At 40.5% G+C, this 16,850-nt stretch overlaps 1 long non-coding RNA gene across 2 annotated transcripts; it reads left to right on the top strand.

Moving 5' to 3' along the window:
* The first annotated feature begins 8,158 nt into the window (after window positions 1-8,158).
* On the top strand, window positions 8,159-16,424 carry LOC140636483 (uncharacterized). 2 transcript variants are annotated; one of them, XR_012033667.1, is made up of 2 exons: window positions 8,159-8,566; window positions 14,875-16,424. It is a non-coding gene; the product is annotated as an uncharacterized lncRNA (long non-coding RNA). The 2 variants fall into 2 exon arrangements; XR_012033668.1 differs by lacking the exon at window positions 14,875-16,424 and adding an exon at window positions 13,920-14,685.
* Window positions 16,425-16,850: the final 426 nt, after the last annotated feature.

Genomic DNA, 16,850 nt, shown 5'->3' with positions numbered 1-16,850 from the left:
GTGGACATGAGCTGGATTTATACAAGGATCAGCCTCTTTGTCCTCTCTCCTTTCCATTCATTCTCTTGATGTTTCATCCTCCTTGCAGACACTTTCCCAGAAGATGAACATGTGTATTTTAGGTGTCCTTGCCTTAATGTTACACTAGTTTATAAAAGTCTGTATCAATTCTAACTCAGAGCATCTGGGTAGCTTAGTTAGTTGAGTAGTTGACTCTTGACTTTAGCTCAGGTCGTGATCTCAGGGTTGTGGGATTGAGCCTGCATCAGGCTACATTTGCAGCATGGAGTCTGCTTGAGGACTTGTCTCTGTCCCTCTCTCTCTTCCTCCCTCCCTCTGCTTGAGCATTCTCTCTCTAAAATAAATAAATAAATCTTTAAAGAAATCCTAAATAGAAAACCCAGAAATGGACCCTCAACTCAACGGTCAACTAATCTTTGACAAAGCAGGAAAGAATATCCAGTGGAAAGAAGACAGTCTCTTTAACAAGTGGTGTTGGGAAAATTGGACAGCCACCTGCAGAAGAGTGAACCTGGACCACTTTCTTACACTATACACAAAAATAAACCCCAAATGGATGAAAGACCTAAGTGTGAGACAAGGAATCCCTCACAATCCTAGAGGAGAACACAGGCAGCAACCTCTTTGACATTGGCCACAGCAACTTCTTGCTAGACATGTCTCCAAAGGCAAGAGAAACAAAAGCAAAAATGAACTATTGGGACTTCATCAGGATAAAAAGCTTTTGCACAACAAAGGAAATAGTCGACAAAACTAAAAGACAACGTACTGAGTGGGAGAAGACATTTGCAAATGTCTTATCAGTAAAGGGCTAGTATTCAAAACCTATAAATAACTTATCAAGCTCAATACCCCCAAAATAAGCAATCCAGTCAAAAAATGGGCAGAAGACATGAACAGACATTTCTCCAAAGAAGACATACAAATGGCCAACAGACATATGAAAAGATGGCCAACGTCACTCGGCATCAGGAAAAAACAAATCAAAACCACAATGAGATACTGCCTCACACTGGTCAGGATGGCTAAAATTAACAACTCAGGAAATGACAGACATTGGTGAGGATGCGGAGAAAGGGGAGCCCTCTTACACTGTTGGTAGGAATGCAAACTGGTGCAGCCACTCTGGAAAATAGTATGGAGGTTTCTCAAAAAGTTAAAAATAGAACCCAAGGAGACTAAATATTCACTTATAAAAGGAAATAGACATAGGGGAGTGGGAAAAGGACCCAAAATCTAGATCAGGAGGTTACCTGAATTTTGCCTCAGCAAAACTGGGCCAAGGGAAGCCCAGATAACTGTTTATTTTCGGGTATGCCTGTGGGTGTTTCTGGAAGAGCTTGGCATTTGATTTGGGGGGCTTTCCTGGGTCTCCAGCTTCCAGACTGCAGACTGTGGGACCACCCAGCTTTATAATTGTATGAGCCAGTTCTTCATTGGTTTTATTTCTTTGAAAAACCTAATATATCATCCAAGTTCCAGACTTTCCTATAGGATTGATGGAGGCTCTGTTGCTTTGCATGCCTCTATAGGAGATGCCTCTTAAGGACAGCTCCCCAAATAAACTTTTGTGTGCATCAAGCTCCATCTCTGTGTTAGTTTCCTGGGAAACTTGTGTGCAGTCTTTGTAGTCTATATAGTCTTTATGTGTGAATCTAAAGCCTAGCACACAGAACCTTTCACACACCCACCCACAGAATGTATTCCTTAGGCAAACAAAGATTATTCACAAATAATTATTATTCACAAATAATTTTTCACAAATGCATTATTTGCCGCACCCTACTTTGCTGTTCCACCCGCAGGGGGGCCGTGGAGAGAGGAGAGCCTGGGGGCTGGCATGTGTCTCTGAGAGTGTGTCAATCTGCATAAAAGTGTTCATTTTGAACTTTCTTTTTTTTTTAAAAAAATGTTAGTCCTATCTCTTCCCTCCTGCCTCCTTTAACATTTATTATTATGCAGTGAATATAAACAGAGACATAGGGTCAGGGACAGAGTGGAAATAGGCCAGAAATACATGGTTGGGTCAGAGGAGGGCTGTACTTTACACAGAGAGCATCCTATGGATTTCATTTCTGAATGGTTCCTGGTTTTACCTCCCTCCCTCCTTTCTTGTCATTTTCTCTGGCCTGTTGGAGTCCGCCCGCCTCGCCTATATTACTACGGTGCTTCTCTGGCTTATTTCCTGTCTCCTGTCTTATCCCTTCTAAACAAACGTCCATATTACAGCCCAGGATCTGCAGTGTAAATCTGACCTGTTATGCCACTTGTTTAAATCTCTGAGTGGCTGCCTCTGCTCCAAAGTTCATGCCTCCTTCCATAGGATGGAGATTGTCATTAGGAAACAGGGACTATGTTTGACAGGCTCCCTTGTTTCTGGGTGTGACCATGTGGTTAGCTCTTGCCAATGGAATGTTAGCAAAAATGATGTAGGTCATCTCCAGACCATGGGTTTGAAGAAGTCAGCGTGGTTTGTCATGCTCTCTTCTCATCCCTTTTGGCGGAAGCAAGGAAGACCCTGGGGTTGATGGAGCCACAGGACAGAAGGAGCCTGAGTTCCTGAATCACCATGTATAAGGGAGCTGCCCACTGACCAGAACCTTCTCCTTCAAATAATCATATGAGCAAGGAATAATTTTCTGTTAAGTGTAAGTATATATAAATATTTGAGGTCTAACTGGCACAGTAAGTAGCCTACCCAAATGAATAGACTACTTATTACTTATTTGATAAAATTTTAAACTCTGTAACATGGCTCACAAGGTCCTGAGTGATTTAGTTCCCTCTTGCTTCTTCAGCTTCATCATTGTGGTTAAGATTATAGGCTCTAGAGTTTATCCACATGTGTCCATATTCTAGCTCTCTTACTAGGTGCTTGGGTAAGGCACTTACCTTCTCTGAGTCTCCATTTCCCCTCTAGAAGAAGGAGATCGCATTCGTCAAGAGTTCTGAAGGGTCTGAAATTTCACTCTGCTTGAAAGCCAGCCTGCCACACTTAAGTGGCAGGAGGCTCTGCTCAGAGAAAAAGGATGTTGTTACTCTCAGCGCAGCAGATGGTGTAGACTTCATGTCCGCATCATTTCCTCTTGTCCTCTTGTCACCAGGATCCCCCAGGTGACGGAGGGTGCAAGGCCAGATAGATGTTGCACAAACAGGGGGTTTGAATCATGGCTGGCAAACCCTGAGCTTGGGAATTCCAACTCTTTTTAGACGGGCCATGAGCACATCTGTCTGAACTTGGCTCAGGCAGGAAACAGTATCTTTATTATAACAGACAAAGAATGATTTAGTAATCTGTCTCCATCTTCCCAGAGCGAAGTGTCTCCCAACCACATTACCTCCTCAATGGGTCACTGGGAGGGCTGAATCGGGTACCACCTAGGATGGCTTGGCATGAGATAAATCTGGTACAAAATAGGCCTTCATCAATGAGCTGTTGTAATCATGTCCTCCTGTTTTACCTACTTCTCTGTGAAACATTCTGGGCTGCTTTCATTTGCTCCAACGTGCTATGCTTTCTTTTGCCTGTGGGCTTTTGACATTCTGGAATATTTGACCCCACCCCTCACCCCATTCCTGCTTCTTCTCTGCTCGGTGCTAACACAGTTCACTCACTCTCCAAGAATTCTTGGTCTTTGAACACTTAGCAACCCTAAGTGTTGACGTTGTTTAGATTTCTCAAACTCCCTTGGAATGTAAGCTCTGGGACATTAGAGGAAATACGGAGCGACAGAAAGTGGCTCTGGCTAGCTTAAGGAACAGCGAGAATTTATTGGAAGGTTTCTGAATTATCTTATGGAATCAAAGTTGGAACCGAACAGTCAGGAACACGGAAAGGGAAGGAACAGGTGAGTGTTTAGTGACCTCTGTAGCAGGAGCCTGCAGATAGATTACTAGACTCAGATCTTTGATCCCAGATTTCAGGTGTATCTTTTCCAAATTTCAAAGATCAGAAAGAGACTCAGAATTCAGCTTGGGTTAGGTGGTCACCCTGTATAAATCGGTTATGGTCAGTGGATGGAATTATATAAGACAGGCAATACTTTTGGGGATCATTCCCAATGTAGAGAGCAAACTGAGCCGGTCACCTCCAAGGACTGTCTACCACTGAGAATATGCCCAACGTGTACTTTATTCCTGACTCCAGTCTTGCCTCCCCCATTGCTATAGGACTACTGTAGTATTATTATCTTTTCCACACTCTGTCGTGTGACCCTGGGGCTGGGCCCCTGCAAACCACATTTCTGCTCTGCTAGGTGGATCCCTGTCAGGCCCTGGCAACGGGGGCACCAGAAGAAGCACCAAGGTTGGAGGCGGGAGAAGGGATTTGCTCCTTCCTGGCAGCTTCCTGTTTTTGTCAGCATGACTCCCCCGGCTTGCTTCTTCACCCCACAGTGGCAGTTCATTCTCTCAGCAGCTCTTGAGTCCGTTTGTAGTCTTTCCAACACTCCCAGAACTGGTCTCATCACGCCCCCTCAGAGACACTGGCAACAGCCAAGCAATGCCCCCAGCGGAGCATGGAGTTCCAGCCACATGGGCCCTCTTCTCTGAACTTGGAGACACCAACACTAGCTGAGCAGCAGCCCTCCTCAATGTTAGGGGGTCTGGTACCAGAGGGTCCCCCACCAAAGCCCAGAGACATCAGCACTGGTCAAACAGCAACCTCTTCTCAGAGTTTGGGCTTTCAGCCCCTGGAACCTCCCCTCTGAGCTCCTGGGCATCAGAACCAGCTACTCAGCTGGTCACTCTTGCCACCAGGAGAGCTTCAGCTCTCAAGAGAGTTTTTGAGTTTCAACCCCATGGGGCCCCATCTCTACTCTCCTTCTAAAGCTTTTCATGTCTGCAACCCCAGCCTCTCTCTCTACACCTGATCCCCAGGGGTAACAGCTCCTTTCCTCAGTTTCTGCCCCTGTGATAATGTGTTGTTCTGTCCCCGACTTTTCATTTCCCTGGTCACTAATTCTTCACAGCATATCGTCTTTATTGTATAACTGGTGTGATTTCTGTTTTCTGACTACGCCCTGACTGATATAAGGGGTGATTTTCCTAAAATAGAAATCAGATCATGTTACTCCTTTGCTTAAAATGCTTCAGTGGTTACACCAATGTTTATAGCAACACTATTCCCAATGGCCAAAAGGTGGAAACAAATGTCCATCAGCTGATGAACTGGATAAACAAAATGTGGTATATTCATCCATAATGGGTTATTATTCAGCCTTAAAAAGGAATGAAATTCTGACACATGCTGCCACATAGAGGAACTTGGACAACACTATGCTACGTGAAATAAGCCAGACACAAAAGGACAAATATTGTATGAATCTACTTATATGATGTACCTACAATAGGCAAATTCATAGAGACAAAGTAGAATAGGGGTTACTAGGGGTTATGGGGTCAGGGGAAATAGGGAGTTGTTGTTTAGAGGGTACAGAGTTTCTGTTTGTGATGATGAAAAAATTCTAGAAATCAGTAGTGGTGATGATTGTCCAGCATTGTGAATATTCTCAATGCCACTGAATTCACTTAACTGTATCTTTAAAAATGGTTAAAATAGCAAATTTTATGTTATGTATATTTTATTACAGTGAAAAAAATCACCCAAATTGCTTCAGTGCTTCAATCACCCCCATTGACTAAACATTGGCGCAGTGAGGAAAAACACGCGTTGAACTTTCCTGAGAAATCTCCAGTTGTGGTGTTGCCTTGGCTTGTGCATTTGGCACTCATAATGGATGGGATACTGACTTTCATCCTAGAGGCACTGCTCCATATTTGGATGATATCTACTGCTACCACATGGGACATTGTCAGCTGGACCGATTTTTCTCTCTCCATTTGAGCAGTATTTTTAGGATCTCCCGAGATAACTTTGTTCAACGACTTCCCACCAGACAGGATATTTAATGCAATTATTTCTCTCTACATTGGCCTCAAACTGAACTTTAGCACAGACATTCTTATCAACTCACTTTAAAAAAAATTTTTTTTTATTGGAGTTCAATTTGCCAACATATAGCATAACACCCTCAACTCACTTTTGAATTCAAACTGGCCATTCATTTGGTGTTTCTCTTTCTTTGTCACATTATTAAAATCCTAAGTTCCTGTGGTCGAAAATCTCACCACAATATGCAGAAGTAGGAAGCACTAGAACAGTGTAAGTGAAATATCTCTAGCCTTGTGCTTTGCTTGCCTTCTAAGAGTTAACTTTAACATGAAGGATTTGGCACCACGGTGTGTCCTAACACCCTCAATTGACAGAAGGTAATAGGGTGATAATAGATAGATTCAGGCCAAGAAGATTTTCCTACTGTTATCAATTCAATTTCAGTGAAGGAAGTTTCAGTGGCAATCATATTGCTCCCACTCCTTCTCTATCAAGGAATGAGTACAATTTAGATAGTTTGCCTAAGAGTAAAATAATATCAACAAATGTAAAACCAGCCCGATACTCTCATTTTCTTGGCGAGGCACATCAAGATATGCTAGCGAGCTGTCAGAGGCTGTAAATCTAGCTAATCTCCCTTGTAGCGCTTTCTAATCTTTCTCTTCAGCTCAGAGAAGAACCATGTCCCCTGCTAATTCTATGTTAGGTTAATTGGATTGGCTGTGTAATATTCAATTGAGATTACCTCCATAAAATTTATTTGTAAATTTTATTCCTTAAGTAGTGACAGAGTGAGATAGTCCTTTTTTTTTTGGACTTACTGCAGCTAACATCCCCCTAAAGGTGAAAATATGTTTAAGGCATTTGGATTTATTAAGGAAAGAAAAATATAGTCACAAAACGGAAAAAGAAGAGAGAGAGAAAGAGACACAGAGAGAGGGAGGCAACAACATCACTTAGCTTCTAAAGTGAGGGTTGGATTTTGGATGACCTGTAAGGAAGCTACTTCCTGAATCTTTTCATCATAGACTCCTAGGGCCTCAAGACATGCTGAGTGGCGTGAATGACACAAAGGAGGGAGGAACTGCATTTTCAATACAGTATCCATAGCCGTTTCCAAGCTCCCCTCACACTGCATTAGATGACCTGCAGCAGACAATTAGAGGGACTCATGGAATGACTCTGGGGGAGGAGTTCCTGCATTATTCTCCAGCCCTGGGACACAGTGGCAGGGACTGTGTGACAGATCTGGTGTGGGGAGGGGCAATATGATTCCCTGCAGCAGCCCTGTTGCAATGGCTAGTGGATAGAAGTCCAGACACTGGAGCCAGCCTTTAGCTCCAGTAGGCAGTAAGGTCTTCAGAAGTCACATAGTCTTCTCTGCTTTCCTATCTATCCAGTGGGGATAAAAAATGCCTGCCTCATAGGATGATTTTGAGAATTTAATGAGATAATATATAATTAGGCTAGTGCCTACCATGTAAGAAGCATTCAATAATTGTTAACTTTTTTTTTTTTTTTACACTCTTCTCTCAAACCCAGAGTCTCAGGGGACTGGTGTTGGAGATGGCCATAAGTTGTCTCATGAGAAAGGAAAAGAGAGTGAGTGCTAAGAGAGTGAGTGCTGGGGCCTTGGAGAGAAGGATGAAGCACCACTCTCCCACCTAGGGATGGGTTGGTACTGGTCATTTAACCTATACAGAGAATGCTCATTTGCCAACTAATTTCTTTCTTTTTATTTTATTTTATTTTATTTTATTTTATTTTATTTATTTATTTTTATTATTTATTCATGAGAGACACAGAGAGGTAGGGACATAGGCAGAGGGAGAAGCAGACTTCCCGCAGGAAGCCCGATGTGGACCCCATCCCAGGACCCCAGGATCCATGACCTGAGCCAAAGGCAGATGCTCAACCACTGAGCCACCCAGGTGCCCTTCATTTGCCAACAAATATCTATTTCTAAATCCTCAAGGCAATGGAATCTAATGTTTAAAATGTGATTAGAGCTGGTGTAGTTGAGCAAGGAAAAGCATCATGTTCCCCCTACTTGTGTAGGTGTGGTAATGGCATAGGGTAAGGGCTAATGGAACAGACTTTGGAGCTGAAGTGTCTAGCTGAATAACCAGCTCCACCAATTACTGGCCAAGTTCATTGGCAAGTTATACAACATCTCTATGCAATGGTTTCCTCTTCTGGGAAATGGGGATAATAATAGTATCTGCCTTGTCGTATTGTTATGATTATTAAGTGAGTTAATAACCGAAAGCAGCGCAAATGTTTTTATGGAATATAGTAAGTGCTATACCCACATCTATAGCTAAAGATTTTACAGCAGTCGTAATTTCCATGTGAATTTATTATCTGCAACTTCAGATCTTTAGAGGAGTTTAGGTTGGAAGTATTCCCCAGTGCGGCAGTATTTCTGAATAACCTTGAGTTTGGATTTCTGATTCTAGAACTATGTACACAGTGAGTGTATGTGATTCACCGGTGACTGTTTAATGTGTTTCCCAAAGAGGGAAATCGAAAGAGAGGAAGAAGGGAGAGGCAACTCTGCCTAGTGAAAATGAACCAGATGGTTAGAGAGACGCATAAAACACTTTCAGGAGGCAGGAAAGAGGAAAATGATCAGAAGAGGATCAATAAAAGGTAAGATGAGTACCAAAGCTGGACAAGGGGACTATTTGGTGAAGTGGCTTAAACCAGTTTGGGATGCTGGGAGACAGAGTTGCTAATAAGATGGTAGCATACGCAGCAAGGCATACGCTTGCCCCCTCTCCCACTCCTCCCTCCCGTGATGCCTTTATATTTTTAGCCTGTGGGGTTGGAATGATGAATGCCCAAGTGGAAATAATGTTGGAAGGAGATTTTTCTTGGCAAAATGGCAGTAAGGGCTGCCAAGTATTTTCTAAGATGTAAACAAATCATCCTCCTTCATCAGGGAAAGATTAACACATATTATTCCCGAGTCAATGTGGGATTTTCACCTTCTGCAATTTGCAATTTGAATTCTACCCATCATCATGGGTTTTTACAACCTCCTGTGCATTAAGCACTCCATTGCTCTGAGAAATCATTGGTGTTCCAGCTGCTAGAATCAAATAATCAGGCACAAGTCAGGAAATAAAAATTTTCTACTCAAGATAAGCAAGTTATGGGGTACAGTGGCAATGGTACCAACTTGGGATTTGAATTTTCTCCTGGTTAGGCCACCAACTACTCCTCTGTGTATCTCTACTTTCATAGTTCTAGGAGAGGAGTATGGGATTAAGTGATATTTAAGATTTCTTCTGGCTCTGAATCCTATGATCTGTGTGATTCTAGGCTTCTCTGGGCAGAAAGTAGCTTTGTCTTTATATTCATGATACAAACTTTCCAGAATTTCAGAACATTCCTCTCCCATTTTTTGGAATGTCCCTTTCTCCCAAGGTCACACTGTGAAAACTTTTACTATACTTCTAGAAGCTTATGGCTTGGAGCCCCTGGATGGCTCAGTGGGTGCAGTGTGTGACTCTGGATCTCGGGGTTGTGAGCTTGAGCCCCAAGTTAAGTGTAATTGCTTTAAAACATGTAAAGAAAATCTTTACAAGCTCATGGCTTTCCCCTAAGGTATATGGATTCTCCCTCCCACCAGACCTTGTAGGCTTGCTATCTTCTAGAATGTACCCTTTTTGTCTGTCTTCATTTCTCTTCTTAACTTTATCCTCAACCCAAATTTACCTGTTTTGCAGCTCCCTTCCCCAGAGCCACATTCTTAGGAAGATAGCTTTAAAAATTATGCATTCAAAAAATATTCCTCTCTTTTTGGATAAGATATTTGCCTTTTACTATGGGCATAACTCAAAGGAATGGTAGGAAGTTCAGTTAGCACAAATGATGGAGGGATACTTACCAGAACCTTCAGGAATCCCAAATCACACTCATAAGCAACTGCCTACATGTAAAGTCTACTTATATCTTCAAGAAACACAATTCAAGAAACATATCAAACCAGATGTATGCATTTTATTATTGTAGACCCTGATGGGACCTACAATTTATCACAAAGATAAATAAGACAGTTATTTCCTTTAAGAAGCTTCAGATTTAGTAGAACTAGAGAGTCTTTTTTTCTAATCCTAACAGATGGCTTTAAAGATATTTTATTGTGGTAAAATAAACATAACATTTAACATTTTAACCATTTTCAAGTATCAATTTAGTAACATTTAGTCATATTGTTGTGATAAGATTTTTATCTAAAATAACTTACAAATTGAGAGCCGTAAGTTTGAGTGTATATATAAGTAAGTTATAGTTTGCACGTTGGAGAACTTACCTTCTAGGTGTGACCTAGCTGAACATATAATCAGTCAAGAATTTTAAGGCAGTCTACTTGTCTTCCTTCCTTCCTTTTTTCCTTTTCTTCCTTCTTTCCCTCCTTCCATTTCCATTCTGTTTCTAAAATGATCTAAAGTGAATTACAGAATATATATAATACAGCAGGCTGAAATAAATGAAAATTTGTCAGGTTGCCTAAGGATAGGAAAATGAGGTGGAGCCCTGTGAGGTTAGTACAGAAAAATACATGCCTTGGAGTCCTATAAACATGTTAGACAGAGGCTTCAAATTTTATTCTAACCCACCCAGAGCCAGGTTACCAGAGAAATTTAAACAATTACAAGATTTAGAGTATCCTGTCTGTGACATAAACAAAAAAAAAAAAAAAAAATAGGTGCTCCAGAGCACACAGCTTTTCTTGACACTGAGATCAGAAAGTTCTCCTTTGGCCTGTAATTGAGACGATATGTGTGGTTTAATGAACAACAGCCATCTGGACAGCTATACAGTAATGAATCATTATGAACTGTCTCTTATTAATAACCTTCAAGAAATACTAATGTGCATAGCCTGAAAGATCAGTTCAGTAAAAATAGTGTGGTTCCATGGATTACTACTCAGCCATCAAAAAAAAAAAAAAAAAAAAAAAAAAGAAATCTTGCCATTTGCAATGACATGGATGGAACTAGAGAATGTTATGCTAAGTGAAATAAGTCAAGTAGAGAAAGACAGTTATTATATGATCTCATTCATGTGGAATTTAAGAAATAAAACAGAGGATCATTGGGGAAGAGAGGAAAAAATAAAACAAAATGAAATCAGAGAGGGAGACAAATCATAAGAGACTCTTAATCATGGGAAACAAACTGAGGGTCACTGGAGGGGATGGGGTACCTTGGGGATGGGCATTAAGGAGGGCACTTGATGTAATGAGCACTGGGTGTTACATGCAACTGATGAATCACTAAACTCTATCTCTGAAACTATTAATACACTATATGCTGATTAATTGAATTCAAATACTCATAGGAAACCAGCTCAGGGTCTCTGGAGGAGAGGTAGGTAGGGGGATGGGGTGACTGGGTGATGGGCATTAAGGAGGGCATGTGATGTAATGAGCACTGGGTGTTATATAAGACTGATGAATCACTTCTACCTCTGAAACCAATAATACATTATGTGCTAATTAACTGAATTTAAATGAAATTAAAAAGTATATGCTAATTAACCAAATTTAAATAAAAAATTAAAAATAAAATAGAAAAAGAAAAAAACACAGAAGTGTGGTTCTGGTGCCCAGGTCTTTACTAGCCAGGCCAGTCCAAGGAGAGGTTTTAGAGGGCCTAGGATGAAGTAAGGCTAACTAAAATGTAGATATGCACAGTTGTTAAGGTGGCCTCACACCACTGGAGTATCAGGGAACATCCCAGATTGAATGCCTACAACCCAATGATTGCCATCTATTTACCTAAATATGTCTTAGAAATGTTAACATTGTCTACCTGTGTCTGCGTCGTGCGAAAAGTAAGAAAGTATTGTTTAGGACTTTAGTTTGTGATGGTGAAGCCCTAAGAGACTGCTCAGCTCTGTTTATGGAAGTGGGAAGGCCTAGTGGTGTGATGTACTCTTTTTACAGTGATGTTAAGCATAAGCTAAAAGGAGAACCAGATCATATGGCTTTATAACTCAATGGAAGTATTTATCTAATCTATTTCTTCCAACCTGCACCTCAATATAAGTGCTATTTAAAGTTCCAGAAGACAGAAATGACCAGAGTCTCTATAGAACCCATAAAGATTAGCTCATTTGTTATGATTTTTGGCTGTCGAAATTCGGGTGTGGGGAACTCCCTCACTGTGTGAGTACTGGTGGGTGACAGGAACCATTGGAGAATCCATGAGTTTGGAGAGCTCCATTCTTTCCTTGCACATGATTTGGCTAAGTGTACATTCACACGTTAATATCTTAAATTCATGTTGTAGAGTTTAATGTATTTTAATAGCAAACTTACAGGAACAGCACAGAAGACAGACAACATTAAAAACATGTACTTGCACGTAGGACAACTCAGAAAAGTATAGTGCGTGGATGGAATCTATCGTATGATAAAAATGCTACAAACACCATTTAGTTGCCATCAACAAGAAATTTTCTTGTCTTAAAAAAATCCAAATGCTGGCATTGTTCAGAAAACTTAACAGGTTTATTTATAATTATTATAAAGTTGAACTGCTGAAATGTGTCCACTGAAACATTTTGACTTACATGAATGCTTTATGTTCCTGCATTTATATTAAAAATGCACACATATGAAAATGGAAAAACTGCCAATAGCTGATTTCTGTCCCCTGTTTTTCCACTTGCAATCATATATTCAAGTACCTTTTGATTCCATGGAGAAAATATATCTAATGTTGAGAACTACCAATAACAGGAAGAAAAGAAATTTTTTTAAAAGAATGCAATCTTTTCCATCACAATGGATTCTTAAGCATGTTTGCCACTGATGTGGCGTGCTAGCTGGATGTCTTTTGGCTTAATTGTTACAGGTTTGGCACGAACAGCACACTGGTTGATGTCTTCAAAGAGGCCCATCAGATAGGCCTCGCTTGCCCCCTGCAAATCAAACTTTAAATCTAAGTATGTGGTATGTAGATGGAGGGAGCATAAGATTTGGTTCTCAAGAGTTGTGTTGGTGGTGAGCAGCATTGTCTGTAACTGGTGACGGTGTCCAGTGGCGGCTGAGTCAAGGGGCCAGAGAAGCAATGACAGCAGTAGCTGCTTTCTGACAATGTCTTTATCTTGGGGTTTCCCTGTTTTACAAGCCCACTTCTCCAGCTTTCTTATTGAGCTTCTGAGTTACCTAATTTTTCCCCCCAATAAATCCTTTTTTGCTTAAAGGAGCCAGGTTATAATAAAGAATCCTGAGGCTATAGGCCAAAACTGACTCTTCTTTGTGGACTAAAAACTAAGGAAAAGGTTACTTTAGTCTGGACCAACTTCTCCAGAAAGTGATACAGAGGTCAGCCATGATCCAGGAGTTTGTACCAAACTACTCTTGCCGGTCATACCACACAGGCCAGAGATATCTAATCTTTGTAACAGGGCAAGGGACATTTGAGATAGAACATTTAGTTAGCCAGTAGGTCTTTAATTTATGGACCTTCAGAAAATTGGATATCTTCTACTCTGTATATAATTTGAGAGGCCCACATTAGTAGAGCTGATAGAGGCAGAACAAATGATCAAAATCAGAGTCCACATTGACAGTGGTCCTTGAACACCTTTCAGGGGCAGAAACTTGTCCTCCAGGAGATTACACTTAGCTTGAGTTTACTAATCAAGTAGAAAATCCTGGACTAGAAACCAAGCATCTGAAGACTCTGATGGCATTCGAGACATGCTATCCACAAAATATGGCACCTTGGCATAGTGGATATTTCAAGCTGAAGGAATTTGAGAAATGGCTTGTGCAGGAAGTGTTTTGTGACCTTTGCCTGAAGCAAGTCACAAAACCCTCATGTGAGAAATACCCTTCACTTATCATGAAACATAATATTAAAAATACTCAGCTTGAGCTGTTTCTTTGGGTCTTTATTTCCTTTTGAAGTTTTCTGTGTCATGTAAAATTTATATTAAATACATTTGTATGTTTTTTTCTCTTGTTAATCTTTTGTTACAGGGGTCCCAGTCAAGAACATAGACGGGTAAAGAAAAAAGATACTTCTCCTCCTCTGAAAATCATAGCATCTATGCTAGTTGGTCTTAATTTGTGAAGCTGACTGGACAATCCTACCAAATATAAACTTAGGCCTGAACTTCTAGGAACTTACATGCAATCTTTACAAAGATGGCTGTGGCTGTGACTCCAGCCGGAGACTCCACTTTCACGTGGTCCTCTCCTTTGCCCTCTCCTCTTCTGTCTCCTGTGAGGACATTTGTCATTGGATGTAGGGCCTACTTGGGTAGCCCAGGATAACTGCATCTCAAGATCCTTCATTTTGTTACATCTGCGAAGACCCTTTCTCCCAATAAGTTCACATTCACAGGTCATGGGTGAATGTATCTTTTGGAGGGGCTCCTAGTCCACTCACTACTACACCATTTGGTCCCACAGGCCCAGGCTTCCATGTGAGCACAGGATGCTGTCTGTTGGCATTTATGCTGGCCTGAGAACTGCCTGGAGCTGGTGTTGGCTATTTGGGATCAAACAGTAGTTTGGTGGCTACTGGAGGTGGCTCTTCTCCCTCTCCACGGTCCCCACTGCCAGGAAGGGACAGAGCCTTGGAAGCTGGTAGCTCATCCTGCCTTCATCCCCAGTGGAGGCTTTTCATTCTCAACTCCCTACATGGTAAAACAGAAGGGAAAGCTCCTATGTCCTTATTTTCTAAAGGCTCCCATTCCTGTTTTATTTACAGCATTAAAAATAAATTTCTGTTAGCTTTTTATTTCTATGGTTGTTTATTTTAGAGGTTCTTCATATTTATGCACAGAAGGAAATTCTTTCAGTATCTCAAGCATTTTAGAATTTAATGCCAACCTACCACTATTATTTTGTTTTCCATTATTTATGAGCCCAATCCCTTTTTGACTTTTAGGCATGGTGTTACCTGGCTCTGTTTCTCCTCTGTCCCCAGGTCATATTTTTTCTTTACCTTGGAAGTAACTCTTAAAGGAGATTGACTATAACGTGCACCGACATTCATTTTTTTTCCAGAGGAAATTGCAATATCTGATGTCTTAATATGCAATATGAAGTGTTCCTTCAAGTAGTCTCTCAAGAGGCAGAAAAGGATGAGGAAATTACAGACAGCTCTTGACTGCAGACCGCCCGCGTGCATTTCCTGATCTCTAGAAGCTGTCAGGGGTGAGCTGAAGAAGGGAGAGGAATCAAAACCCGAATCAGCCAACTTTGCTGCTTACTAGACTCTCTGGAAAAATATCTTGGGAGGGAAAGCCTGGAGTTATTGACTAACATGAAATGTTTAGTGTTTCACTCCTTCTGAACAATTCACATCCCATATCTCAGATGACAGAAAGTGAAGCATCACTTTGATATTCTAATTTTGAAAATTCTTGAAGGATCCCAAAGTCAGAACATGAGGACATTATGAAGGATATTTGAAATGATGAATGGGTTGCCCATTATTTATCTCCACACATTCCTGTTTTCCTGACATTCATTACTTTTCCTTTAATTCTGGGAGATGATTATCTCCTGGCATGATGCCAGAGTCTCTGGGAGTAAAAACTGATGAATCACATGGCAATGAAAATGCTTTTCAAAATTTGTATTTTTGAATGTTTATTAACTATTTTGCAGAATCTTGTTTTCCATGTAAAGGGTGTGTTTATTTCATAATGAAAGTCAAGCTGACATCTCTTTTCACTGGTTTTCATCAGCACTGCTAGAAGGTAATCAAATTTGGTTCATAAAACTAGGAAATCTTGTTTCTTTGAGTTTTTCCCAGACTTTGTCACGTAGGGAAAAGATTCAGTCCCAGCCTACTGGACCTCAAACCTCTTATGGCAGGACTGTAATAATTGGTCTTTAGCACAAAAGACTCTTTGTGTTTCAGTCATTATTGTTTCCAGAAAGTATATTGTGTTGAATATCAAGAGCATCTGGAAAGAGCTATTATTAAATAAGGAAATTTCATATGCTGTTCAGGAAAGACCTTTATCATTTCAGTTAAATTTTGCATTTTTTATTTGAAAATAAATTGCAAGTTCGTTACTGACAGGGTTCAGAACATGTTACCTCAAAATATGGCACCTTGATATATTGAATATTTTAAGCTGAAGAAGTTTGAGAAAAGGTCAGAAGCAGTAAAGTCTCTCTGACCTTCACCTGCCCTTTCCCCCTGAAGTAGTTTGCAAGACTCTCACGTGAGAAGTGCCCTCGCTGTACGTGGAAGAAAGGAGCAGCCTTGTCTCTCAGATTGAGGGAAAAGGATCCAAATAAACAGGCCTTACTGAATTCCTCCCACTTATTACGTTTAGTTTATACCTAATTTATTCTATCCTTTTCTCCATGACTGTCCACTCTTCATCTAACCTGGCATGAAAACACTCAGGTGTAACCATTTTTTTGACTCTTCATTTCTTTAAGGAGGCTCCTGTGTCACATAAAACTTATTTTTTTAAAACTTATATTAAATAAATTTGCATACTTTTCTCTTGTTAACCTGTCTTTGTCTGCTTAACTTTCACACCCAGCCAGGGTTCATAAGGGAGTCAAGAAAAACTCTTTCTTCCCCTACAATATCAAGGGTGAGTTCATGTTTTATTAAACCAAAGCTTAGAGTCCACTGCCACCAGGCCCCAAATAAATAATTTTCTGATTTTCTTTTATTTTGGTGTCTAATTTTCTAGCTGAATAATTTATTTAAGAGAAAAGATTCATTATTGTTGTCTTACTTCATATTTTTTACACAGGAATTTTTACCTTCTCTAAGGATTCTTTTTTTGCCCATATTTAGATAAATGGCCATGAGTCTTCCCAGGTCCAAAGTCACTCATATACCTCCCTCCCCCATATATTTGTGAAGGGACTGAATTTTTTTTTTTTAAGATTTCATTTATTTATTTGAGAGAGAGAGAGAGTGAGTGA

The sequence above is a fragment of the Canis lupus genome, chromosome 1 (genome assembly GCF_048164855.1).
Source record: "Canis lupus baileyi chromosome 1, mCanLup2.hap1, whole genome shotgun sequence".
Lineage (NCBI taxonomy): Eukaryota > Metazoa > Chordata > Mammalia > Carnivora > Canidae > Canis > Canis lupus.
This window is presented reverse-complemented; position numbering and strand designations above follow the sequence as displayed.